The sequence below is a fragment of the Leptonychotes weddellii genome, chromosome 10 (genome assembly GCF_054177405.1).
Source record: "Leptonychotes weddellii isolate Sample4059 chromosome 10, ASM5417740v2, whole genome shotgun sequence".
NCBI lineage: Eukaryota > Metazoa > Chordata > Mammalia > Carnivora > Phocidae > Leptonychotes > Leptonychotes weddellii.
In genome coordinates this window covers 36,845,887-36,871,279 of record NC_138378.1, presented here as the reverse complement: position 1 = coordinate 36,871,279, position 25,393 = coordinate 36,845,887, and positions in this window count along the sequence as shown.

Here is a 25,393-nt window from a genome sequence, read left to right as displayed (position 1 = left end):
TCAGGCTCCCTGGTCAGCGGGAAGCCTGCTTCTCCCTCTCCCACTCCCCCTGCTTGTGTTCCCTCTCTCGCTGTGTATCTCTCTGTCAAATAAATAAATAAAATCTTTAAAAAAATAAAATAAAAGCCTTGAAACCATATCATCTGTGAAGAGTTGTGGCAGAGACTTCTGGGGTGCTGATCTGTATGGTGGCTACATGGGAATCTACATATGTAAAAACATCCATTACGCTGTACACATAAGACTGTCATTTACTATTGTGATTTATTCTTCAATAAACCAACACCTAAGTAAAATAGATAAAAGATATAACACTCTCAGATACTTGTAAGTTATGAGAGAGCAACGTGACAGCCACATCTAAATAATGTCAAGTTATGTGACCTTAGGCAAGTTATTTAACTTCTCTGAAACTCAGTTTTACTCATCTGAATAATGGGTATTATAATGGTCGTTATCTCAGTATTATACAAGAATTAAACAAGTTAATTTATACAAAATACTCACTATGTGCCTGGATAATATAATAAACACACAATAGTAATCATGGAGAGAGTCCTTGTTCTCATCTATCAGAGTAAGTATTTTTCTATGTCTATGATGATAAATTATCACAAACTGGGCAGCTTAAAACAGAAATTTATTTTTTCACAGTTTGGGACTCCAGACATCCAAAATAAAGGTGTCAGCAGAGCTGGGTCCTTCTGGAGACTTTGAGAAGAGAATCTGTTCCGTGCCTCTCTCCTAGCTTCTGGTGATTGTCAGCAACCCTTGGCATTCCTTGGCTTGTGGACTGTTAATTAATTAGACAAGGAGGCCATTAGTCTCAAGTGGCCCTACTGCTGGGATGGCCTGCAGAAGCAACCCAAAACCTCAGCCTGTAAATGCCCCCGGGTTCTTAAGAACTGGAAACCTATGGGTAACCAATCACAGGCAACTGGGATTTAAGCTACGGCCAATCAAATCACTTATTTTCTTCGCTTCCGCGCCTTCTCTATATAAGTCTTTCCCCCACTGGCTCATGTCCTCAAGGTGCTCCTAACCATTTCCAGTTTGATGCTGTCAGATTCCAACTGATTTTTGCTCCAATAGACTTTCCAAATTTGTAATATGCCTTCAGTTTATCTTTTAACAAGATGCTTCCCTCCAACCTCTGCCTCTGTCTTCCCATGGGCTTCTGCCCTATGAGTTTGTCTCATTGCATGCTCTGTCCTCCCCTATAAGGACACCAGTTATTGCATTTAGGGCCCACCCTGATCCAGCATGACCCAATCTTGACTCTGAAAAGAACTTATTTCCCAATAAGGTCACATTCTGAGGTTCCACGTAGACCTGAATTTGGGGGTGATACTGTATTCATCCTACTGCAGCCAGGCGTCATGATTGAGCACTGAAGCTCAGAAATATTTTAAAGGGCAAGGGAGCAGGGAGGGCATCTCATTCTCCCCGGAGGTAGCCAGGAATCAGAATCCCTGACTACCCAGTACTTGCAGACTTCTAGTTTATCGTTTTTAATAAAAAATAAGTGCCAAGTGAGGATAAATCACAAAACTCCTATGGCTACAATCCAGCCTGCTTTCTTGACAGCAATATCATTTTGCATAAATGAAATGCAAACTTTTCACCACAATCAATAATAAACAAATACTATGAACTCCCAAGTCTTGTGTAAACTCTCTATTTGTTTCCTTCCATTTTAATAGGCAAGACTGGCCTCTGTGATACTTGAGGTTGCTTTTTAAATGTGCCACTAGAGGGAGGAAAGGCTGTATGTTTGTTTTTGAAGTGCATATTGCAGGGTAATGAGGTTTTTCCTTGTGCAATTACTGCAAGTATGAGCTCCGTGTGTGTGATTGCAGAGTAATTTCAGCTTAATGTTGATGATGCACACCGCACTGCAGATATAGCGAAACAGTATAAATCACAAGCTGGGTTCCTATTAAAAGCATATTGTTTGGACAGAGATGGGAATCTATAACAATTCAAATGCTTTCTTTAATCACTGAAGTTCAAATGCTGCCTTTAAAATTGGACTTTTGCAAAGTGAGGCTGGGCATTGCATTACACGCAGAGTGGCTTCCAAAGAGAGCTGTGGTGCATGCATTTGAGAAGATGGAAGAGACAGGGGAGAGGCTTCAAGATTCGTGCTTTGCAGCCCCACACCTGTGACCTCTCAGGCTTGTTTTTATGCAAATGTGGTCATCACGCTGCTAAGCAGAGTGTTCTAGCCCTGAGAAAAATACTACTAATAATAATTAACACTTTGGGAAGCCTGGGTGGCTCAGTCGGTTAAGCAACTGCCTTAAGCTCAGGTCATGATCCTGGGGTCCTGTGCACAGCAGGGGAGCCTGATTCTCCCTCTCCCTCTGCCCCTCCCCGCCGCTCCTGCTCTCACTTGCTCTCTCTCAAATGAATAAATAACAAATCTTAAAAAAAAAATTAACACTTAGGTCGTACTTACTCTGTACCAGCACTTCACATATATCAACTCATTCTTCCACCAACCTTTCAAGGCAAATATTCTATTATTCTCCTCATTTTACAGATGAAGAAATTGAGGCCCATGTTCACAAAGGTAGGTACCAAACTGCCCGCGGGGTCCAGACTCTTGACCACGATGCTATGCAGGCTTCCAAGGTGAAGTTATTGGTCCCAAGTCCCACCCAGATGCTTTAATAATGTACCACATTGCTCTGTGCCTATTTTAAACTAAAATTAAAAACAAAACAAAACCCAAAATGGCAATGCCAAGTGTTGAGGAGGATGTGAAGCAACTGGAACTCGTGTACATTCTTGGTATGATTCAGCCCCTTGGTAACAGTTTGGCCATTTCTCTTATAAAGTGAAATATAAAATGACCACATGATACAGAGATCCCACTTCTTGGTGCTTATCCTAGACAAATAAAAACATGTCCACATAAAACCTGCACGTGAATGTTTACAGCTGCTTTATTCATATTTGCTCCAAACTAGAAACCATCCAAATGTCCTTCAGTTGGTGAATGGGAGAACTGCTGTACATCTCTGTAAAGGAATATCACTTAGCAACTAGAAGGGGCAGACGTCTGCACAAACATGGATGAATCTCACATAAATTATGCTCAATGAATCAAGCACAACTCAAAAAGCTACATGTTATATGAGTTTATATGACATTCTGGAAAAGGCAAAATTATAAGGATTGAAAGTGATCAGTGATTGCCAAGAGCTGGGGATGGAGGAAGCACAGACCTAGGGACAGCATGAGGGAATCTGGGGGGTGAGGGAACTGTCCTAGATCTTTTTATAGTGGAGGTTACACGACTATATGTGTTTGTACAAGCTTATAGAACATTTACAGAAAGGGTGAATTTTGCCATATGTAAATTTAAAGGTGAAAAACAATGTAAACAATGAGGGCAGAATTTGAACTTGGGCTGACTACACCTTACTGCCTTTTCTGACATGTCCCGATGTGTAAACTTGAGAAAGCGACTTAACAGTTCTTGGCACCATTTCCCTCAATGCACAATGGGGATAGTGATATCAATACCACAGGGTTGCCTCAAGATCGTGTAAGAGTCAGTGTCCAGAAAACAAAAGCCACCTGAGGTATTTGACAGCGAGAATGTAATTACACAGGGATTGGAGGAAAGCATAAAGGGAACACAGGTAGTAAGTGCAGGAAGTGGCTACCACTCTTAGGACTGGGGAACCAAGGGAAGAAATCAGAGTTCTAACAGAACCTAGAAAGTAGGAGGAGGGTGCCTGGGTGGCTCAGATGGTTAGGCATCTGCCTTCGGCTCAGGTCATGATCCTGGAGTCCCGGGATCGAGTCCCGCGTCGGGCTCCCTGCTCGGCGGGGAGTCTGCTTCTCCCTCTGACCCTCCTCCCTCTCCTGCTCTCTGTCTCTCATTCTCTCTCTCTCAAATAAATAAATAAAATCTTAAAAAAAAAAAAAAGAAAGTAGGAGGAGACACCCCACGGAACTTGGACCCAGACCTGGGAAGAAGGCATACCGCACAGCTGCAGTTGGTCCTCTTACAGGGACCGGAGGCTGGTTCTGGGAGAGAACAATGCTGAAAACTCAAGCTCATGGATGCCACTGGGGAAAATGCTCTGGCTGGAGCCATGCTGATGGGGAGAGCAGTGAAGCAGGAATGCTTCCAATACTTATCTCGGGTTCTGCTTGGAGTTGGGGGGAGGCAACTCGACATAAGACACCACCCAAATCTACCCAACAATTTCAACCTCAGGGGGGTCCCTCCCTGTCACGATCTAAGAGTCAGGAACCAGATATCCCATGCTAGAAAGAGAAGAGATGTAGTGAAGATCTGCCGTAGGGCACCTGCTACCAGTTCTGTTTGTTTGTTTCAAATAGAAAACATGATTATGGTCCCCTCTGCCCCAGGAATGCTGAAGGCTCCCCCTTGGAGCCTCCTAGTGGCGGAACCTACCCAGAAGCCAGCTGACCACACCATGGAGATCACAGGGCTTGCCATCTGCCAGCCATCCAAAGGTAGAGTGTGGAAGTGTGGGTTTGGGGCGGAGAACCTAATAACTATCCCAGGTGTATACTCTGTGCTCGTTCATTCATTTGCCAAATATTTTTTGAGGATCAGATACTCACACAGGCAGGGCTCCTGTCCTGAAGGAGCTGAAACTAAATGAGAAAACAAAGCAAGCTAAGCAGGGGTCCTGGTGTGTGTATTAGATTGGGTATTGCAATCAGATATGGGACTGTTTCCAGGGGGAAGTCATCTCTTCCAGGTTCCAGACACTTGGAGCAGTAAAGTTAGCACATTATTGTTCTGTAGGACACTGAGACTCTAGCTGTCTTCCTAGGAAAAAAAAGGACTCTGCTCTCCTGACATCCCTGGGTAACCCTATGAGATGCACAGAATCCGATAATTTGAGTTACCTAAAAGGACTCCTGCATGGGGTTGTTAGCCCAACAAATCCTGATGGCCAAATTTCTCTGGGATCCCGAGTGTTCTAGTCTCTCCTCCATCCTCCCGCATTCCTTACAAATGAATGAATGAATGAATGAATGAATGAGTCCAAAAAGTCCAGATCCCATTTAGAACACTTTAGATGAAGTCCCATTACCTTTTGCTTATTACGTATACAGATACTCATGTAGCCATCTTCATATAGGTATTGACTTGACTCAATTATCCAGCTTCAAGACAATTTTGATTGTTCTACCTGGCTTATTACTAACTGTAGACAAAAATGCCTTCTGGCTTAGAAGCCTGTCTTACACTCAGGCAAGACCTTGTTCCCATCCTAGTAAACTGCCTTACAAATGAAGCCTGGCCTAGGCTCTGCTTCTAGAGAACCTGACCTAAGACATCAGTTATATTCCTACAAGTTCTCAAAGTGAATCCTTATAGGTGCCCCCAAAGCAATTAAGTGCAGGCGCCATCTGCTGCTGATGGGTCTGCTTCCATAATGAGAACATCACTCTCCACACTAAGGATGGCATCACCAGATGGGCTCAGAGTTTACAATCCTCAGGGAGCTGGATTCTGTGCAGGAACCTGGGGGGCAGAACACAGTGCCTGGACATCCAGAAGGGCCAAACAGGTCCCCATTCTGTATGAAGTGCTTCCATCCTTGGTGACCAGGGAACGGCTATCAACCCAACACACCAGGCCGAAGTAAACGGGTCATGTCCTTGCGTCAAAGTCAAAGGCTTAATGTCAAGAGATACTTGGGCTGATGTGCTCTACCTTCTCCAAGTTCAGTTTTCTTCTTAGGGATTCTGAGTGTGTAACACTCTGTAGGGGAAAGAACGCGAGTTTTGGAGCTTGTTCTGAAATAAATGGTGGCTTACAAATCACTTAACTTCTCTGTCCCTCAGTGTTCCCATCTGCAAAATAGGACCATAATACCCACATCACAGTCTCCTTGTGAAAATCACATTAATCTGTGTGAAACAAACAACATGAGGCCTGGGTCTTTTCAAGTGGCGGCACTGTAGGTTCTTATTGAGGGGCTGCAACTGCCCTTATTGCAGGCATGGTCTTCACTCCTCTCCGGTCCACGCTATTTTATTATGTAAATGAGCACAAATGTTGACAGTACACCTGGCCTACAGCAGGAAGACATTTTGCTAATGCACCCTGCCACTTGGGATTTCCTCCATCTTACGTTGCTTCTTCTTCCTCCCCTCCCCTTTCTTTGCCCTCTTTCCATCCGTCTTTTGTCTCCTCTCTTCTTCCTCTTTCACCTCTCTTTCCCTGAGCCACATGCCAATGTTAATAGGAAGACAGGCTGATCCAACTTTGGAGATCACATAAAAGCATCATAGATCTGCCTCTTAGGCAATCAGCTTATGAAAGATGCTCTCACACTCCGCCGGTATCCCTTTGGCACTTACCTTCTCCATGGATGTCCTGCAAACACCTGGGACACCCTACAGGCTTTCCCTGGCATGCTCAGTCCACCCTCAGGACTGTCTGGAAGTGCTAGGAACACCTCAGGAGCAACCCAAAGACCAGAAGAAACAAGAGTTGGAGGATTAATGCCCCCATTTCCTTGCCTCTTGGATATATCAATTCTGAGGCCCGTTCTCCACAGTCTCACAGATATGCCAAGCAGGACTGAGCCCCAGTCACTCACTGGAGAAGCAACCTAATCATTAACATGCCTTGTAGTGGCTTGCCCCCTTCCCAACTTACTTGTCCTCTCCCCTGCTGGTGCATTCCAATACTTATCTCGGGTTCTGCTTGGAGTTGGGGGGAGGCAACTCAGCATAAGACACCACCCAAATCCACCCAACAATTTCAACCTCAGGGTGGTCCCTCCCTGTCACGACCTAAGAGTCAGGAACCAGATATCCCACGCTAGAAAGAGAAGAGATGTAGTGAAGATCTGCTGTAGGGCACCTGCTACCAGTTCTGTTTGTTTGTTTCAAATAGAAAACATGATTATGGTCATAACTCACTGGATATTATTAAATCTTTCTGGCTCTCGCTTCCATAGGCATTTGTCACCCAGCATTATCTCTTTATTACTTAACCAACAGTTTTCTCATTTCTTGACAGACATAGCAACAGTACTGTGAACAATGAAGACAAAATTGGCTGATAGGGGAAATATATTGGGGGTACCAGAAGCTTACCAACAAAGAGTTATTAAAACATCTCCCTGGTACAGTTAAAAAGGAAAACCAACAAATTGTTCCATTTCAGCTAATGTGAAGGCAGGTAGGTCGAAGGAAGAAAGAAGAGATTCCTTAGAGACATTCTCATTTTTCTACTCTCTGGCTCTGTAACAATTAGATGTCAACCACAAACACCTATTTTCCATCCATTTCCTTTCGTATTTATCTCCAGCCAACATTCCTGCCTGAAATTGGAAAGCTGAGAGAGGTAAATTTTTTTCTTTCAGCAAACTTAACACCAATGGTCAAATTTAAGTGACAAACATTCTTCATGATAAAAATAAGGCCCAAAGCTCCAGCACTAGTTACACATCGTTTTCCATTAATCTAAACCCTTATTATGAGCAGAAATTTTTTTTTTAAGATTTTTATTTATTTATTTGAGAGAAAGAGAGAGAGACAGAGAAACAGCATGAGAGGGGAGAGGGTCAGAGGGAAAAGCAGGCTCCCCGCTGAGGTGGGAGCCTGATGTGGGACTCGATCCCAGGACTCCGCGATCATGACCTGAGCCGAAGGCAGTTGCTTAACCAACTGAGCCACCCAGGTGCCCTATGAGCAGAAATTTAAGGATATAGTGAGCAGGGACTTCCACTAGGTGTGTTCATTGTGAATTTTAAAGATTTCTGTTAAAAAAATACAGAAAGGGGGGCGCCTGGGTGGCTCAGTCGTTAAGCGTCTGCCTTCGGCTCAGGTCATGATCCCAGGGTCCTGGGATTGAGCCCCGCATCAGGCTCCCTGCTCCTCGGGAAGCCTGCTTCACCCTCTCCCACTCCCCCCTGCCTGTGTTCCCTCTCTCACTGTCTCTCTCTGTCAAGTAAATAAATAAAATCTTAAAAAAAAAAAAATACAGAAAGCTTACAAAAAGGTAAAGTCATTCATAATTTTCCATACTTAAAATTTGATTATAAAGTAAGAAATAAAATAAACTCTGCCTCCCCACCCCTCCAATCACCTCTCTCCACTCCAGGGGGGGCCATAATTCCACTGTGATAGACAGACCCCCAGCCCCTTTGCATACCCACCAGGCATATTGGTATTCACATTCACCCCCCTGCTATTTTTCTTGAAAATAAAGGAATGTGTTCATATTGTTGAGAAATTTGTTTTTCTACCTAATAGATCATTGACATCCCTCTAACAAATTACAAATAAGCCTATTGTGCCCTTTGTAACAGTTGTATAGTATTCCAGGCTTAGCTCTTCATTTCCCAAAGGGTGTTTAATGAGAACCGGTCCTCTGAGATGTGTTCTCTCTCATATGTGTGTGTGTGTGCATTTTTGTGAATTATTTCAAATTGCAGTTCACCCTTTTGCAGATTTACAATGCATATTAAGGATTTTGACATGTCCTGCAAGCCCCCAATTTTTTATTCTGTGTAACACAATGATCACAAATTCCTTGGATCACAGAATTCTCTATAATGGGAATGTCCAGCACTCTACTAGAAAGCATACCCTTGAATATATATATATTTTTAAAGATTTTATTTATTTATTTGAGAGAGAGAGAGCATGAGAGGGGGAGGGTCAGAGGGAGAAGCAGACTCCCTGCCGAGCAGGGAGCCCGATGCGGGACTCGATCCTGGGACTCCAGGATCATGACCTGAGCCGAAGGCAGTCGCTTAACCAACTGAGCCACCCAGGCGCCCCCCTTGAATATATTTAAGGAAGCATTCATTTAGAACCTCCTAGAGTCCATCTAAAGTTGGAGGAGAAACTCTCTTGAGCCATCTGGAGTCAGAGAAAGACAGCCTCAGGGCTGAATCATCAGGGGCGGGGGTGGGGTGGTGGGGGGGTGGGGATGAATACTAAAGAGAAAATGTAGCCAGAGATCCAGAAAGAGCAATTCACACATCCATGAGATGCTTGCTGCGCCCAAGTTCTGAAGCATTTGAACCACAGCTGGTGTCCACCCTGATAGAGCCGAGTGTCGAGTGTCGAGGACGAAGAATGGGCTGCTGGCTCTTTCCTGTAAGATTTTCTTTAATAGGTGAGAGTTCAAGGGGAGCAGATTATGCCACCCCAAGATATGCCTCTTTGGCATAAGGATTCTTTTGAACTGATTATTTTGAGAAACTACAGACACAGGAGAAGCTCTGAAAACAGACTAGAAATTATCCTTTTGCAAAGGAAGTTCCCATTAAAAAGGCCTGTGCCATATAATGTATTATTTGTTTCAGAGGTACAGGTCTGTGATTCAACAGTCTTGCACCATTCACAGCACTCACCATAGCACATACCCTCCCCAGTGTCTATCACCCAGTCACCCCAACCCTCCCACCCCACCCCCCACTCCAGCAACCCTCAGTTTGTTTCCTGAGATTAAGAATTCCTCGTATCAGTGAGGTCATATGATACATGTCTTTCTCTGATTGACTTATTTCGCTCAGCATAATACCCTCCAGTTCCATCCACGTCGCTGCAATGGCAAGATACAGTGTTTTTTGATGCCTGGGAAAAAAAAAAAAGGCCTCTGCCAGGAAGAGAGCTATTACCAGAAATAACTCGTCACCTGAGAGACAGTGTCTGCAGGGCAAGGCACCCTTTGTTTACCAAACATTTCCTCTTCTCACCTTCCCCTCTTTGAAGTCCAGGATCCCTATCCTTTTCCTTAGCCTGGGCATGCAAGCCCCAATCACCTGGCCTCCTGAGTTTCCGATCTTTGTGGGGCTCCTGACCTAAGTACATACATAAGAAACATTGTGGGGTTTTTTTTCTCTCCTATAATTCTTCTTTTCTTAGAGGAGTTTCTCAGCCAAGAACTCAGAGGGGTAGAAGGAAAATTCTTTTTCCTTCCCTACAGAATCACTGCAGAAAGCAAAAACAAAACAAAATCAGAAGAAAGAAAAGCAAGGAGGAAGGAAAGAGCTAGCTGCCCACAGCCAGTGTATTCCTCAGATCAAGCTGAGTGAATGAGAGACTGAGAATAAATACCACCTGATGTCTCATAATCGCTTCGAGCAAAAAGTCCAACCCGAAGCATCGGAAGTGACATCGAAGTTCTCTGTGACAGGAAGACCACATCTTCTCTAAAAGGACTCTGGAAAGGTAGAAGACTTGTTAGCCCGAAAAACCCACGCAAAGCTAATTGTTTCCTTTCCAAGTTCTTGAAAGGTTGATACTGGCTCAGCAAAGCCTATTACAATGATGCTTTGGGGGCGCCTGGGTGGCTCAGTCCTTAAGCGTCTGCCTTCGGCTCAGGTCATGATTCCAGGGTCCTGGGATCGAGCCCCGCATCGGGCTCCCTGTTCAGTGGGGAGTCTGCTTCTCCCTCTCCCTCTCCCCCTGCTGTGTTCCCTCTCTTGCTATGTCTCTGTCAAATAAATAAATAAAATCTTAAAAAAACAACAACAATGATGCTTTGGGTGTTAAAATAATAACAATAATAGTAATAATAAACAACTTGTCTCTCAGCCTTTTGAGGCTAGTAGAGAAAGTTTCAATAGCACAAGTCAATATGGGCCAATGCTTCTGCCTGACTTTTAATAATAATACTAGTGTTATTTAGCGCTTACCATAGCCAGGCTCTGGGGAATAAACTCTCACATGAATTAACTTATTTAATCCTCAACCAGCCCTCTGTGTGGGTACTACATTAATAGGTCAGGAAATACCAAAAGGGTTTACTGACTTGGCTGAGGTCCCACAAATGAGACCATATGAATCTGGACAGTCTGATTCTGGACAGTCCATCCCAGTCTACACTGCCTGCTGGGATGCCAGTTCCTCTCCCTGGCAGCTCGGAGTGAGGCTGAGTCTTGCTTAGTCTTCAATGTCTTGTGGGTCTATCCCATGCCAGGCCCAGAGCTGCCTCCTGTACCTTTGCTCATGGTCTAGATGTCCTCATTTTGCTATTGGTCATTGTTGCTTCTCTTAGATTTCCTATAAATGTGAAATTAGAAAAATCCTAATGTCATTGATTGACCCAGAAATTAAAGGGAATTTTTCTTCTTTTTTTTTTAACATTTTATTTATTTGACAGAGATACAGCGAGAGAGGGAACACAAGCAGAGGGAGCGGAAGAGGGAGAAACAGGCTTCCCACTGAGCAGGGAGCCCGATGTGGGGCTTAATCCCAGGACCCTAGGATCATGACCTGTGCCGAAGGCAGACACTTAACGACTGAGCCACCTGGGTGCCCATAAAGGGAATTTTTCGTATGCCTTAGTCAAAGATGGAAAGGAAGGTAACATAGGCTTAATGGTCCAACACGGTGAGGAGTGTTGTGAACCATCCCTGTCATTCAGAGTGAAGCATGGGGGCTGAGGATAGAGTGAGAAAGTGTAGAAATGTGCATGGTTACCAAGGAATCAAGTGGAGACAAAGATCTCTCTCTCATCTCTTGGTCTGATCCCTCTCAGGGCAATGAGAGGTTGGTAAAGAGCTTGCATTTTTTATGTATTTATTCCAGTCTGACTCTACCCTTGGTTGTTCTGGTTGATGGGATGGGGAAGGGAAGAAGAGAAAGGGGATTAGAGAAGCACAGTTCAAACCTGGCAGTAGGAATCTTCTAGAGACTGAGCAGAGAGATGGATGTGTCCAACCTGCTTCAGTTCTCTCTAAGCCATCCATAGGCACACATTCACCTAAATTACCTTTAACATCAGAAAGAAAAGTATTAGTCAGGTGGACACAAGTAAAGGCAGAAATGGCCCTCCAGGACCCTCTTCTTCCTCCATGGCCCAGGGTGGGAGTGACTCAGGGCTCAGCTATGTCCAACTTGGAAGGGAGGAGGGCATGAGGCCCCGAAACCTCCTGGTTCAGGGCTGGCCTCAGAGGCCTCCCTCGTCCCCAAAGCAGACAGAACTGTAACTCCCAGCTCACCAGCCCCAGGACCTGGCCCACTCCCCATGCTGCCCACACTTTCAGGCCCAGCCTCTCTTGTGCTGCCCCATGAAATGGTCGATGCTTCTGATAGGCTTACCTCCCCCAGTGCCCACAGAGAAGGACTTGGGCTGTCATTGTTCAATCCCTGTTCTTTCACAGGGGACATGTTTGATAGAACAGAAAATTATTTTGGTTGGATTTATAATGGCCAATAATGAAAAGAGTCCTTTTCATTCAGGGTGTATTTTAAGCCAATATATGTTCACTATCAGATAATTGACCATTAATTAGTGTGTATGTGTGTGTGTGTGTATTTTTAAGGAAAGTAAAACCATTTATACAGGAAAGTTCCATATACAGGTCAAAGCCTGCCTCACTTTCCTCCATCTGCTTTACTTAACCCACCCCAAGGTTAGAGAATAATATGCTTAATTTTAAGAAATAAGCTCCATGGGAGAGACTGGTCTTCATCTGGGAAAATGCCCTAAGGCATCTCTGAGTGAGAATTTGGAAGCCCCACAGTAGGACCGGACTAAAGTAGATGAGCAGATCTCTTCAGGAGGGTTCTACATGAAGTGGGAGGAACATGGAGGATCTGGGAGCAGCCTGAAGAGCAGGGGACAAACAGGTGTAGTTTTCAGATGAGGACAGGTAGCCTGAGGGAGGATGGCCGGGTTTACAAGGAAGGTCAGCTCATGAGAAAGGCCAGGGGGTCTGGGGGGGAGGGGGCAGTGTTATTTCTGAGCCCAGATTGCCTAACATTTACCTTTGTTAAAAATAAAAACCATAGACCCAAAATGGTGTCACTTAGGCCAGGTCACCAAACCAGGGTTTAATACTTATCCTAATCATAGTTTCAACCTTCATCAGAAATGTAGTCTTAACGGGTCAGTCAGGAGTTTGCTGATCAGCACCAATGAGGAAATCTGTCACATCAATCCCTCTCCATTCCCCAAAGGAAGATGAGATCATCTGAATGATTTGACCCCTTGTTCTTCCCTATAAGGGAAAATAACCTTGCTTGAAACAATCTTTTTCTTTTGCCAATAACTTCCTTGCCCCCACCCTCCTTCCTATAAAAGCCTTCCATTTTGTACGACTCTTCTGAGCTCTTTACTCACTAGATGGGATGCTGCCCAATTTATGAATGGCTTAATACAGCAATTAGATCTTCAAATGTAGTTGAATTTTTTTCTCTAACACCTTAAAGTTTTTTGCCAGGCTTTTATATATTTCCTTTATTATACTAAGTCTCTTGTAGGGGAAGAAAAATTTTCTGCTACTCTTCAAAAATGTCTTCTATCTGGTCTAAGAATTAAATTGACACGAGACAGATTAACAAGAGAAAATCAAATTTAATTTCATATATCCAGGACCCCCACATACAGGAGAGGCTCAGAGAAAGATGAAATGAGGTATATATGCCATCCTAAGCTAAGGAATGGGATGGGGGCTTGGGGCTTCAAAGGGGAGGAAGACAATTCACAGAGCAGTAAGGAAGATGTTTGGTAATGAGACGTTTACCCCACCATACAGATGAGTCACTTAAATAAAATGTACCTCTAATAACAACACTAATTCTGGGAAAGCTCCCAATTGAGATTCTTCTAGGCAGTTACGGAAGGGACAAAAGTGTCTCTTGAGACCGGAGAGTCTCACTGGCCTTCAGCTCAAAATGGTCCACATGCCGAAGTGGCACATTCTGGGGAGACTTGCTCTGAACCCTTTCACTTTGAAATCTCAGTTGAGCCACAGTTTCACAGAGCACCTCTGGTAGCTATGGCTGCCTTGTTGGACAGCACAGTTTTAAATCACTAGAGAGCCCATGCTTTAAAAACGGCTGAGCACAAAGTAGAAGCAGCCTGAGACCCTGGATTTAAGGAGCTGTCCTGACAGCACCAAGCAGCTTATCGCTAAACTCTGTTTTACGTTAGGAAGGAACTTTGCTGTATAGATGGTTTGCTTTTTAAATAAATAAATAAATACGTAAAAATGTGTGTGTGTGTATTTATATTAAAAATATGTATGTCTTCTTTAAACCATTGTTGTTTTTGGTTTTCTGCCACTTGTAGCAAAACCAAGTTCTAATAGATTCACGATACTGTGTTTTACAATGTCCCCAATCTGCTCCCAGTCCTGATATGCAGCAAGCACATTAAGGAAAGCCACTCTGCTATGCTAAGCAGGAAGAATTCCACAGAGATGGTACACCAAAGACCCACATCAGGGTTTTGTTTGGCCTTCCCAGTGTTTGCTCGACATTTAAAAATCAGCAATTTCACATAAAATCCAGACTTTCAGCTTCTCTCAAAATGTCAGATGAACTGGCAATGCTGAGCCAGCCCTAACTGAGGCAGAGACCTCATGGTGCTTTCAGACAGGCCTGACTCTCCATTTGCCATGGTCCCTTCTTTCTCTTTTCTTAAGGCCATGGCTATACCTCGCTCACAGATGTCTCGTGGATGCTGGCTGTAACCTGGTCCTCATCCTCCACCTTCCCTGAGTACTATGTTTGACAGCTATCCCCTTCTCCTTCTCAGCCACAGGGGAGCTGCCTCCTAGGAGGCTGTGTGCTCTTTCCCACCTGGGGCACCTCCTTGCCAATGACTGACAGAGGTAGATATACAAAAGCCTGGCCTTCTTGCCTCAAGGTGGGACCAACTCTGTAGCAGGATTCATGCCAGAGCTCCCCATGGTGCCAGGTTGCTGCTCAACTCCAGCCGAGCCCATATCCCAGCTCAGCTTCTTCCCCTGCTCTACCCGGCTTCCCCCAACCCCTCTTCTGGGCATGCTCCTGCAACAAAGCCAGTGAACTAAAATTCCCGGTCCTGGTGCAGCTTCCAGCCCCTTGTAACAATCTGGGTTTTCATCCTTGGATTAGGGAGACACCTGAAGTGTGCTGAAACAGTTAAAATAGAACTTCTGCACCAAGCGGGGCTGAGTAGCTGGCCAGAAGAGGCATGCTTCAAGTAGTCACAGTCAATCTTCAGAGGTCAATACAGACTGTCAGATTGATAGGTATTATGAAGGACCCAGAATGCATTCTTGCAGTGGTCTGAGAGAGTTATTGTTCTGAGCAAGCACATGATTCTTTGTATCGTAGACCCGGGCTTACTTATCTCCTAATTAGTGCTTACCCTGACTTGGATGTCCTTTCTCTGTCATTAGCTAAGCAAACAGCTCATCCACAGTCAATATCACAAAACGGCTATGATCCCGGACTACTGCCAGGAAGGGCCAGCCTGTGGGGGTGTCTTCCTCCACATTTGCCTTACCAGAAGAGCTTAGTTTCTGGGCACAGGATAGCTAGCCCATTATTTTAGACCAATTAGGTAATGCTCCATCTTCATACTCTGCTGGAAATGACTGAATCTCTAAGAGCATGCATATGGCATCTGTGGAGTTTCTAAGAGAACCTACTGAGAGGAACGTCATTGGATGAGAGCCTCCAGCTGCTACAACTTCAGATCCACTCAGCGTTCACACCAGGGCCATGCTGCTGCCAGCAAATGATTAAACACATGGGGGTACGAGAAGCAGGACAACTCTTGTTCTGAGGCTCCCCAGGGGCCTGGCTGGGACCTGAGGCGCATCCCATCCAATCCCTCTCCTTCCCCCAGCCCTCCCTTCTCTGGAGTCAAGCCTGTATCTGCTCTGAAGTCTCTCCCTTTCTACTCCTGTGTCCTTTCCCTTTGATTCTTTACAGGCATTTCCCCCAGGAAATTTCTTACATTTCTTAATCCATCTTGGCATCTGCTTCTTGTAGGACCAAAGCTGACACATTAGATTTAAGCCCTGACGTCTGATTTGTGAAGCTGTGGGTGGAAAGTGAAGATCAAGTACAAACAAGACATTACAGTGGAATCCAAGGCAGGAACACCTAAAATTATGGCAAATATTTGCTAATTGGCATGGAAAGATGTTTATGATAAAGTAAGCGAGGGACTATGAAACAGTACATATACATATTCCAAATTTGTTTTGAAAACTATATAGAAAAATTTTAGAAGGCTCTATGTTGAAATGTTGACTGGTTTGCAGAAGTCTTTGTTTTTGTCTTTTTTTGCACAATTGCATTTTCAAGTTTCCCATAATAAAAATTGTTTCAGCCCAGAGGAGGAGTACTTTAGAGCCTAGAGCACTTCAGGAAGATCAAACTGACCTGAGGTCCCTCAGAGCCTCAGGGCCGCCCCATGAAGGGACACCACGTGGGCACCATGTGGACAACATGGACCTAGGGAAGACGGGACCCTGGAAGCATGAAGATCTGAGGAAAGGCCCCAGAGAGAATATATGAGAGGTCCCTTTCCCTTGTCAAAGCAGGGATCAGTTCAGTTCCTATGTCTACCAGCACCACCTATTTGATTCCCATGTCTTCCTTCTATGACCCTATAGATCTGGTTACATGTAGTATTATAATTCATTCAAACAAAATTTATTTATTGAGCTAGACTCTGGGCTTGGCCTTCTGTTAAGCTCTAAGGATGCTAGGACATGGCAGACACCAACAGTTGCATCTCAGTGTCCATTCTCTCCTTTTTCTTTGTTAAGAAAATGCTGAGTCTTTTCAGGACAGCAGTGTATCTGGTTACAAACCATATGTCCCAGCCCCACTTGCAGCTAGGAGGGGCCTGGCTCAATTAGCAGGTGTCTTTGCCTGTCAGCCTGCACCCTTCTGGAAAGTAGACTGGGTGCTGGGTAGTAACAACCACCTTGAGACCATAAATTGAACATGAGGGACAAAGACCATACATTAAAGATTTTGGAACAAAAATCTTGAAAGAATTCATCACTGGCAGCATGATCAAATCACTGAAATAGACCTATAGACTTCTTGTTATGTGAGAAAAACAAACTTTCTAATCTGTCTAAACCACTGTTTTGGTTGGTTTCTGTAATTGGCAGCTCAAAATCCTAAGTGGTGCAGAGAATGAGTCATAAGCCCTACCTTATGTATGGACAGAGAACAAATAAGTAAAAGGCAATTATAACCCAATGCTATTAGCAGTATAGAGGGGAGACACCTGGTTCTCTGGGAACACACACTGAGAGCAACCCAGAGAAGGGGAGATCAGAGAGGATGTTCTAGAGAAGACAACATCTCGGTTGAGTCATGAAAAGCAAGTAAGGATTAGGGAGACAAAGGGAGGTGTAATGTGAATGTTTCTGGGTAGAAGCAGCTCCCAGTGGCTGGCGCAGAGAATGACAGTGTGTAGAAAGGGGGCAGGAAGGGCAGAGATGGGCCTGGGGTGCACATCTTAATACCATATGCAAGGTAAGGAGCCAGACTGTTATCCTTAAGATAATGGAACCATCGGTTTGCATTTCAGTAAGAGTATCTGTGTTACTCAATTTGGGAGTCGATGGGTGGGGTAGGGTTGGGTAAAGCATGAATGATGCTGTCATCCAGGCTCTTGTTGGCCAAGAGCCTCTGAGGATGGAAAGGGATGACAGGAAGGTGAAGGGGCCTGAGAGGGAGCAGGAGGCCATCCCTGCATCTGAGCCCTGAAGCGTAGGAGTTATACAAGAGGGAAAAGCAATAATATGAAAGCATTTGGGGAATAGGCAACCTGGGGCAGAGCCAGGGAGGGTTCAGTAAGGCCAGAGGTAGAGGGAACATTTGGGGATGATGTCCTGTTTACCAGTGTGGTGCTTCTGAAGTTTAGTGGAAAGATCTGGCAGGGCAGGGGCAATGGACTGGTGGGTCCAAGCAGAGTCCCTAGAGCAGTGTGAGCAGAGGGAAATAAAGGTGGACGGCCATGTTTGCCACTGATGGTGAGGATGTTAGGCATAAGGGGTTTGGCTGCTTCCCAAGAGAATTCAGCCCTACAATCTCCGCCTGGAATGGCTCATTACACTAACAAAGGCATGTGACGCCTACTAATATGCCCGGAAATGTGGATTTTAATAAGCCCTCTTAGGACTTCTAGTGCCCACTAAAGTTTGAGAACGACTGGTCTAGATCTGTTTCTCAAACTTAAATGTGCATCCCTTGAGGATCTTGCAAAGTACAGATTCTGATTCAGTAGATGTGGGCTGAGAGTGGAGAGTCTGCATTTCTATGACATAAGGGAGAAAGGAACCATCAGTGTGTAACACCACTGAAATTCTTTCCTTCCTTCCTTCCTTCCTTCCTTCCTTCCTTCCTTCCTGAGTGGGCGTTGGGAGAAGGGCAGAGGGAGAGAGAAAATCTTAAGCAGACTCCGTGCTGAGCATGGAGCCTGATGCGAGGCTCGATCCCATGATCCTGAGATAATGACCTAGGCCAAAATCAAGAAATGCCTGAGTTTGCATTTCTGATGGGCTTGCAGGGGCTGCTGCTGTTGCTGGTCACCGACCACACTTTGTGTAGCAAGGGTCTAGACAAGAGAACTTGTCTAGACAGTAGAGAAACAATTTTTCGAAAGATCAAGGGATTGACTGCTTTAGCCTACAGAAGGCTGAGAGATGATTTAGTGGCATTCTTCAAAGGACGTCTTTAAATATATATATATTTTAAATTGGGGTCAAGGCACTAGAGAAATGGGCCAGCTTTGAAGCAGGCATGATTTAGGACAGGCTACTTTCCTCCCGGCCTAGGTAATGAAGTCTTAGGAGAGCTCATCTCAAGGCTTCTGCCAGCTTGGGATTTCCAGAGAGGTTGTCCTCTCTGCACCACCCTGCTGACATCTAGAGTCTCTGCTGTATTAAGTCTGAAGACGATCTACAGGAAGCAAGGCTGGACAAGGGTAAGAGTGGACTGAGTTGATTGAAAATGGTGGAGAAGTGGTAGAATGTCAAGGAACTGCTGCTGTGTTGGCAGCTGCTGAAGGAAACCACAGACAGTAGCTGTGGCTTCTCCAAGTTCCTAAGGGAACCTTGTTGGGGGTGGAGAAGGGCTGGAGTGCATGTCACAAATGCACTTTGTCCCACTTGACTGTCAGCGGAACCTGGCAAGGGCAAACCCAAATGCATTCAGGTGGTGGTGTGTGGACCAGCAGAAGAACTGTCTCCAGGAACCACCTCCCAGCCTCGGACCAGAGAAAGACAGATTTATGTAAAGATATGCCCTTTCCAGCTCCCACCTTCACCTGGGTCTCTAGGTGCTATTGGGCAAAGATTTCCCAACTAACGACTCTCTCCAAGAGGAAACCCCCTGAAGAAAATGCCTATAACAACATCTTTGACAGACCAGAGAGACAATATGAAGAGTAGTTAAATTTGCCAGGCTGTGGAATCACAGTATCAAGGCTTGAATACAAACTCCAGTATTTACTAGCTGTGTGTTCTTGGGAAAATTACGTTACCTCTCTGTGCTTCAGGTTCTTCATCAATCAGCTATATTTGTTCTCTCCCTTTGGCCGGGCCATGGGTTAAGGACAGTGAGTGCGTTTTGCTCATTTTTTTGTCTTCTGGTGGCATCTGATTGAGAAGTTTCAGGTGCCCAACTATTCATTTTATGATTTAAGTTGGGACCTACAGGCAGTAAGTGTCACTGGCCTTCTGGAGAGGAAGGAAAAAGTGCTTGTACACTTCCGGTGGTTATGCTGGGGAGGCTTTGGAGAAGAGAGGCCATTCAGGCTAGGAGGGCATACTCATACATTTCAGAGGAAGCGACCACTGCTGGGGTCGAAATGATGTCCTCAGGTTTCAGTCCCTTCCTCTTTGCGTCTCAGGCAGCTTTCCCCAGCATTGGCCCCTTCTCCAGGTTGGTTCTCCTCATCATGACTACATGGAGCCTCCAGGCTACTCCAGATGAAAGAGTCGCGGTTCTTAATCATTCTAACAAAAGTCCTGGAATTGAGCCTTTCTAGGACTCTGATTGGTTCGTGTGCTGGTGCGCCTGGTCAGCATCTGCTCTTAATGGCCAGGCCAGGGTCACATGCTCAGCTTGGCTGCGGAGTGGGGGTGGGGCCAGCTCTATCTACTCCTATTCTTTGTGGGCTGTTGGGGGAAGGGTAGTGCCCCAAGGGTGTTGCTACCAGAAGCAGTGGGAATGTATTTTGCAGGCGGAAACAACACCCGACTCTCAGAGCATCCAGCCCTGTGCCCTTGACTCCCTGACTCTTCTCACATCCCCATTCTCTGCACCCCGGATGCTGGGCATGGCAGGCACCTGGGCCACACTCCACGTCCCTCTTACCTTTCCACTGCCTACATCTGATTCCTGAGCTCAGCTCACAGGATTTAGCAAAATTCAAGGAAGACCAGAAAGAGTCAGTGACTCCAACATATGGAACACCCCAGCCCCTATTTGGCTTAACTTGGGTCTTTATGGCCAACACTTATTACATTGTTTCAATGAGAAAGTACATTGTGAGGTCCACACAACTGCTCTACAATTGAGATTTGGGGAAATAAGTATTCAGAGACTAGGGATGCTCTGTTTCCACCTGCACCAATATCCATGTGTTGTCACTCTTCCCACCTCTGGTAAAATAAAAGCAGCTGACCAGGGTGTCCTTAAGCACAGTCCATGAGACTCAACCTTGCCTTCCGACGGTAGTTGAAATGTTTTACTACTCTGACTGTAGCCAGGGCACAGGGGTGCAGGATTGCCTGGCAATGGGGGTCCCACACAGACCAGATTCAGCCACTCACTGCTGGCAAAATCCAAAGGCAGAGAAACAAGTGGGGATGAAATGAGAAAGGAATTTCTTTCAATGAGGTCAACAGAGGGAAGAGAGCAAGCAGACTAGCTCTCAAAGACTGATACTCTGCCTACAGATCTTTTGCCTCTGAGTTAAGAGATAAGCTGGAAAGAACTTAATTAGAAAGTTTGAGGTTAAAATAGAGGTAGTTGAGGTCCCCTTTTGTGACCACTTTGTCCGTTTTTGTGACTCGCCCACCCTCACCTCACTTCAACTTTTCCCTACTTCTAACCCCAGTGCCACACGCTTCCCTCCCCACTCACTCCTGCCGAATCAGGCGGCATCCCTGCCAAGAAGAAGTAGTGGGGATTGCCCTATGTTTAAGGGATCTGAGGCTCTGCTTTTCTAACAAATCCTTTGTTCAAATCACGGCCAGGTCAGTAGCAGAAATAGTAGTGGCAAGAGGAGTAGGGAGACAGGGGTTCGCAAGAAAAAGCAGCCAACAGGCAAATCACCTGAGCTGAAGTAGGACTTCTGGGAACACAGCAGTTAGGGCAGGATGAGGAACAGGAAACAAGAGTGTGATGACTTGCATTGTTCTATCTTGAAGGGTTCTTTAAGTTCAAGCAAGAGAAACTCACTTCAGTGCAAGAATGGAGAAATGCAATTTATTAGAGGGCTATGAGTGCCCTCTAATAATAGGAAGACAATATGACCAGCCACGTCTGAGAGAGGATGGGAACCAGAATGGTTTTGATTTGAGACAGAGGAACCATTTTCTGTCCTAGTAAGATTCATTTGAGTTTCAAATTCCCAGGAGTCTGCTTGACCCCCTCCTGAGAGCCTACCAGAAATTGCATGCAATGGAAAGAAGCTGGTCCCCAAAGGAAAGCTGATGGGCTGTTAGCAAAAGGCAGTCCTATTGCAGAGGTCATCATACCATATTTATGGGCTTGCCTTTCTGTGCTGTTTCTCTGTTTCTTGGTGAGAACTACAAAGATAAAGTTTCTGAGAAACACGTTCAGTAACAACATTGCACGGGCATTTTACTGAGCGCCTATGTCAGACTGTCTGCTGGTCATTGCACATAAAGGCACAAATAAAACATCATCATGGCCACCAAGGTTTAGGAAGAGGTAGATGTGGAACTCCTGAAGGGCAATGCAGTATTATTGTGCCGTGGTAGAAGTGGGAGTCCGAGGAGGCATGGTCAGGTCTGGCAAGGCGATGGAAGCTGAGAAAACTATCCTCCAGGAGGTGACCCTGAGTTGAGCCTGAAAGGGTGAGGGGTTCAGCAGGGAGACAATTGGATCGAATAGATAGATGGGGTGTGCTCAGAGCAAGAGCAAAGGCACAGAGGCACCTTCTGGGTTATTGAGGCAGAGTAAGTTCTCGAATGCTGAGGATGAAGTGGGGTGTGGTGAGGGACAAAGCTAGACTAGAAGTCATAGGCCAGGCGGGACCATGGAAGGCCTTTGTAGTCAATATCAAGGACTTTGGAATAAATCTGCAGTCTGGGGGGAGTGTTACAAGGGTTTGAAGCAGAGAAGTGGCATGATTCGATTTGCATTTTAGGAAGATCCTGCTGGCTTAGAATGAAGACTGGAAGTAGACAAAGAAGATTATTACAAGAAAGCAATAGCCATGAGAGTGAAGAAGAGACAGCAAGTCAGTGTGATGTTAGGAAGGAACGATTCACAAAACTTAGAGCTGATTTGTTGGGGAAGGTGAGAGAGAGGGAGGCACCCAGCATCACCCCCAGGCCTGTGGTTTAGGGAAAGGGCAGATGGTGGCACCATTCTTCAAAACCAGGGTTTTTGTGAAAAGAAGAAGAAGAAGAAGAAGAAGAAGAAGAAGAAGAAGAAGAAGAAGAAGAAGAAGAAGAAGAAGAAGAAGAAGAAAGAAGAAAGAAGAAAGAAGAAAGAAGAAAGAAGAAAGAAGAAAGAAGAAAGAAGAAGAAGGAGAAGAAGAAAAGAAATAGTAGATTTGTGAGGGGTGCCTGGGTGGCTCAGTCATTAAGTGTCTGCCTTCAGCTCAGGTCATGACCCCAGGGTCCTGGGATCGAGCCCCGTGTCGGGCTCCCTGCTTCGCGGGAAGCCTGCTTCTCCCTCTCCTGCTCCCCCTGCTTCTGTTCCCTCTCTGACTGTCTCTCTTTCTTTGTAACATAAATAAAATCTTAAAAAAAAAAAGAATAGATTTGGGAGAGAAAAAATTAAGTTCAGTGTCAGATGTTGGATCCTGGATGTCTGTGGGGGCACCCAAGAAGAGCTCTCCAGTAGGATGTTGGAACTTAACATCCTGGGGAGGAGAGACATCAGCATATGGCAGATAGGTGTATGGAGCGTGGGGGGGAGAAGAGAAGATGGCCTTAGGAGTGAGTGCTTGGGAACAGAGAATGAGGAGCTGAGAGAGGAGCCAGAGAAGGAACTGTCAGGGAGGTAAGAAGAGAACAAGAGTACTGTCTGAGAAGCCAGCAGAAGGTGATGTTTTAAGATGAAGTGCCCACCAATGTCAGATGATCAGAGAGGTCCCCCACAATGAAACTCAAAAAGAGTCCATTGGGTTTGACATTTATAACATCGTTATTGACCAAAGCTAGAGATTTTCCAGTGGAGTGGTAGCACCAGAGGCCAAATTAGGGTGAGTCCAAGGGTGCGCTGTGTGTCAAGGAAAGGGAGCCATGATCCTAGGAAGCTGACTCCCAATATGCCTCCCCATGCCTGTGACCCAGTGCTGCTGGCTCCAAGATGACCTGGGGCTCTGAGGAGAATTGATTAGAAGTCATTCATTCATTCATCCATCCATTCATTCATCTATTTGTTTATCAAGTGTCTACTACCTGTCAGCTACTGTGCTAGGTACCCAGACCCAAAAGATGAGGAAGACCCAGCTGCAGCCCCAGGGACTCTTGTGATTTAATTGGGAAAACACGTACAAAGATCAGACGTGTTGCCATGTGATGGAGTCTGTGTTATAGCAGAATTATGAAGGATGATGAAGTAATGGCAGGCTTCATGGAGAAGTGACAATTGAGCAGGCTATTTATAATCTGTCATATAGACAATGGCTAACCAAGAAACCTTTTGAAGCAGGGGAGCATTATGATCAGATTTTTGTTATTGTGTCATGCATAAAAGTGATGACTTTTCACAAATTTAATGCTCTCCCATAGCCAGCATCCAGACCAAGGAGCAAGACATGACCAGAAGCTCCTCATCTCCTTGTAGCCACTGGTCCACCATTATCATGATTTCTTTGCCTCCAGCCCTTTGGGTTTCTTCACATTAAAAGAGTATATAGTACAAGGGCATCTGGGTGGCTCAGTCAGTTAAGAGTCTGCCTTGGGCTCAGGCCATGGGATGAGTCCCACATCAGGCCCTGCTCTGTGGGGAGCCTGTTTCTCCCTTTCCCTCTGCCTTTCTTTTCTCTGTCTCTCATGAATGAATAAATAAAATTTTTTAAAAAGGAGTATATAGTATACACTTGTGTCTTCTGTCTTTTGCTGGACATTACATCTATGAGATTCTTCCATATTGCTACATACAATACCGGATGGTCACTCTGTAATTTGTCTTTTGGGAAAATGTGACAAAGATGTGAAGGAGTGGATTGTGAAACCCAGTCCCTTCCTATGCTTTATAATCCTGGTACATATAATTAACCAATACTCTTGGCTCCTTAACCTCAACCAAATTTAAGGGGGCAGAGCTGGCTCTCCCCACTTCCACACCTCTCTCCTTAAGATTCATTATTCATTCCTCAGATTGCTTGCAGTGTTCACTTAAGTACTAGATCTCTTGTATGTCCCTGGATGCACATGTGTGTATTTGTGTGTGTGGGTGGGTATGCGTATGTGTGTTGTCAGAGTGGGAGAGGAAGGGAACTCTGTAGGGTTTGCTCCAGCCTGTGCCCCATCTGGGGTGAGGCTGACAGGCTGTCCCAGAGAGAGACAGGCCACTTTGCAGGGTGCACAGCTGTGATGGGCAGAGTGGGAAATGGAGCTATGGACAAAGTGGCAGAGTGTGAATGATGGAGCTGGAGCTCAGCCTATCCCGATAATGAAGGAACCACCCTCAGAGGAGACCTAAGTCATTACTGTCATTCTAACTGCCACCCTCTAGAATGCTCAGGAAGCTTGCAAATCCCAGAGCAATTCATTCCCCATTTCTGCTGAAAGAAAAATGAGAAATCATACACTGGGAAGAATAAGTAATTCTTGCCTGTCTGCTTAAAAATACATCAAGACCCTGCAGAGAATATGCTTTCAGACCAAGGCCTTCAGACACTGTGCAGTTGGGGGGCTTCTGCCGCCAAGGTCCATGCTGCCAGACAGCTCCCCATAAAATTCCTGAAGACTACTAATTAAATCTATCCTCGAGTCTCTCTCAGCTGAGTTTTGTCTTATTAGCCCTTTATTCTCTCCCTCACTTATTCAGAGGTTAATAAGCTTATATTTTCAAGGGCAGCTCTAGATGTAGAGGAGAGCTGGCTTTTTTCTCTTTCCACCCAGAATGAAGATTTGTTCCTTCTTAAATTGAGGAGAGGGTGCCTGGGTGGCTCAGTTGGTTAAGTGACTGCCTTTGGCTCAGGTCATGATCCCGGGGTCCTGGGATTGAGTCCCACATCGGGCTCCCCCTGCTCTGTGGGGAGCCTGCTTCTCCCTCTCCCTCTGCCTGCCACTTCCCCTGCTTGTGCGCACTCTCTCTCTGTCAAATAAATAAATAAAATCTTTAAAAAATATATTAAAAAAAATAAAATAAAATAAATTGACAGGAGAAACATTTTGGCCTGCCATTTGAAAGGACTCTAGTGTAAATCCAGTGGGGCTGAGAGCCTTGTGGAGAG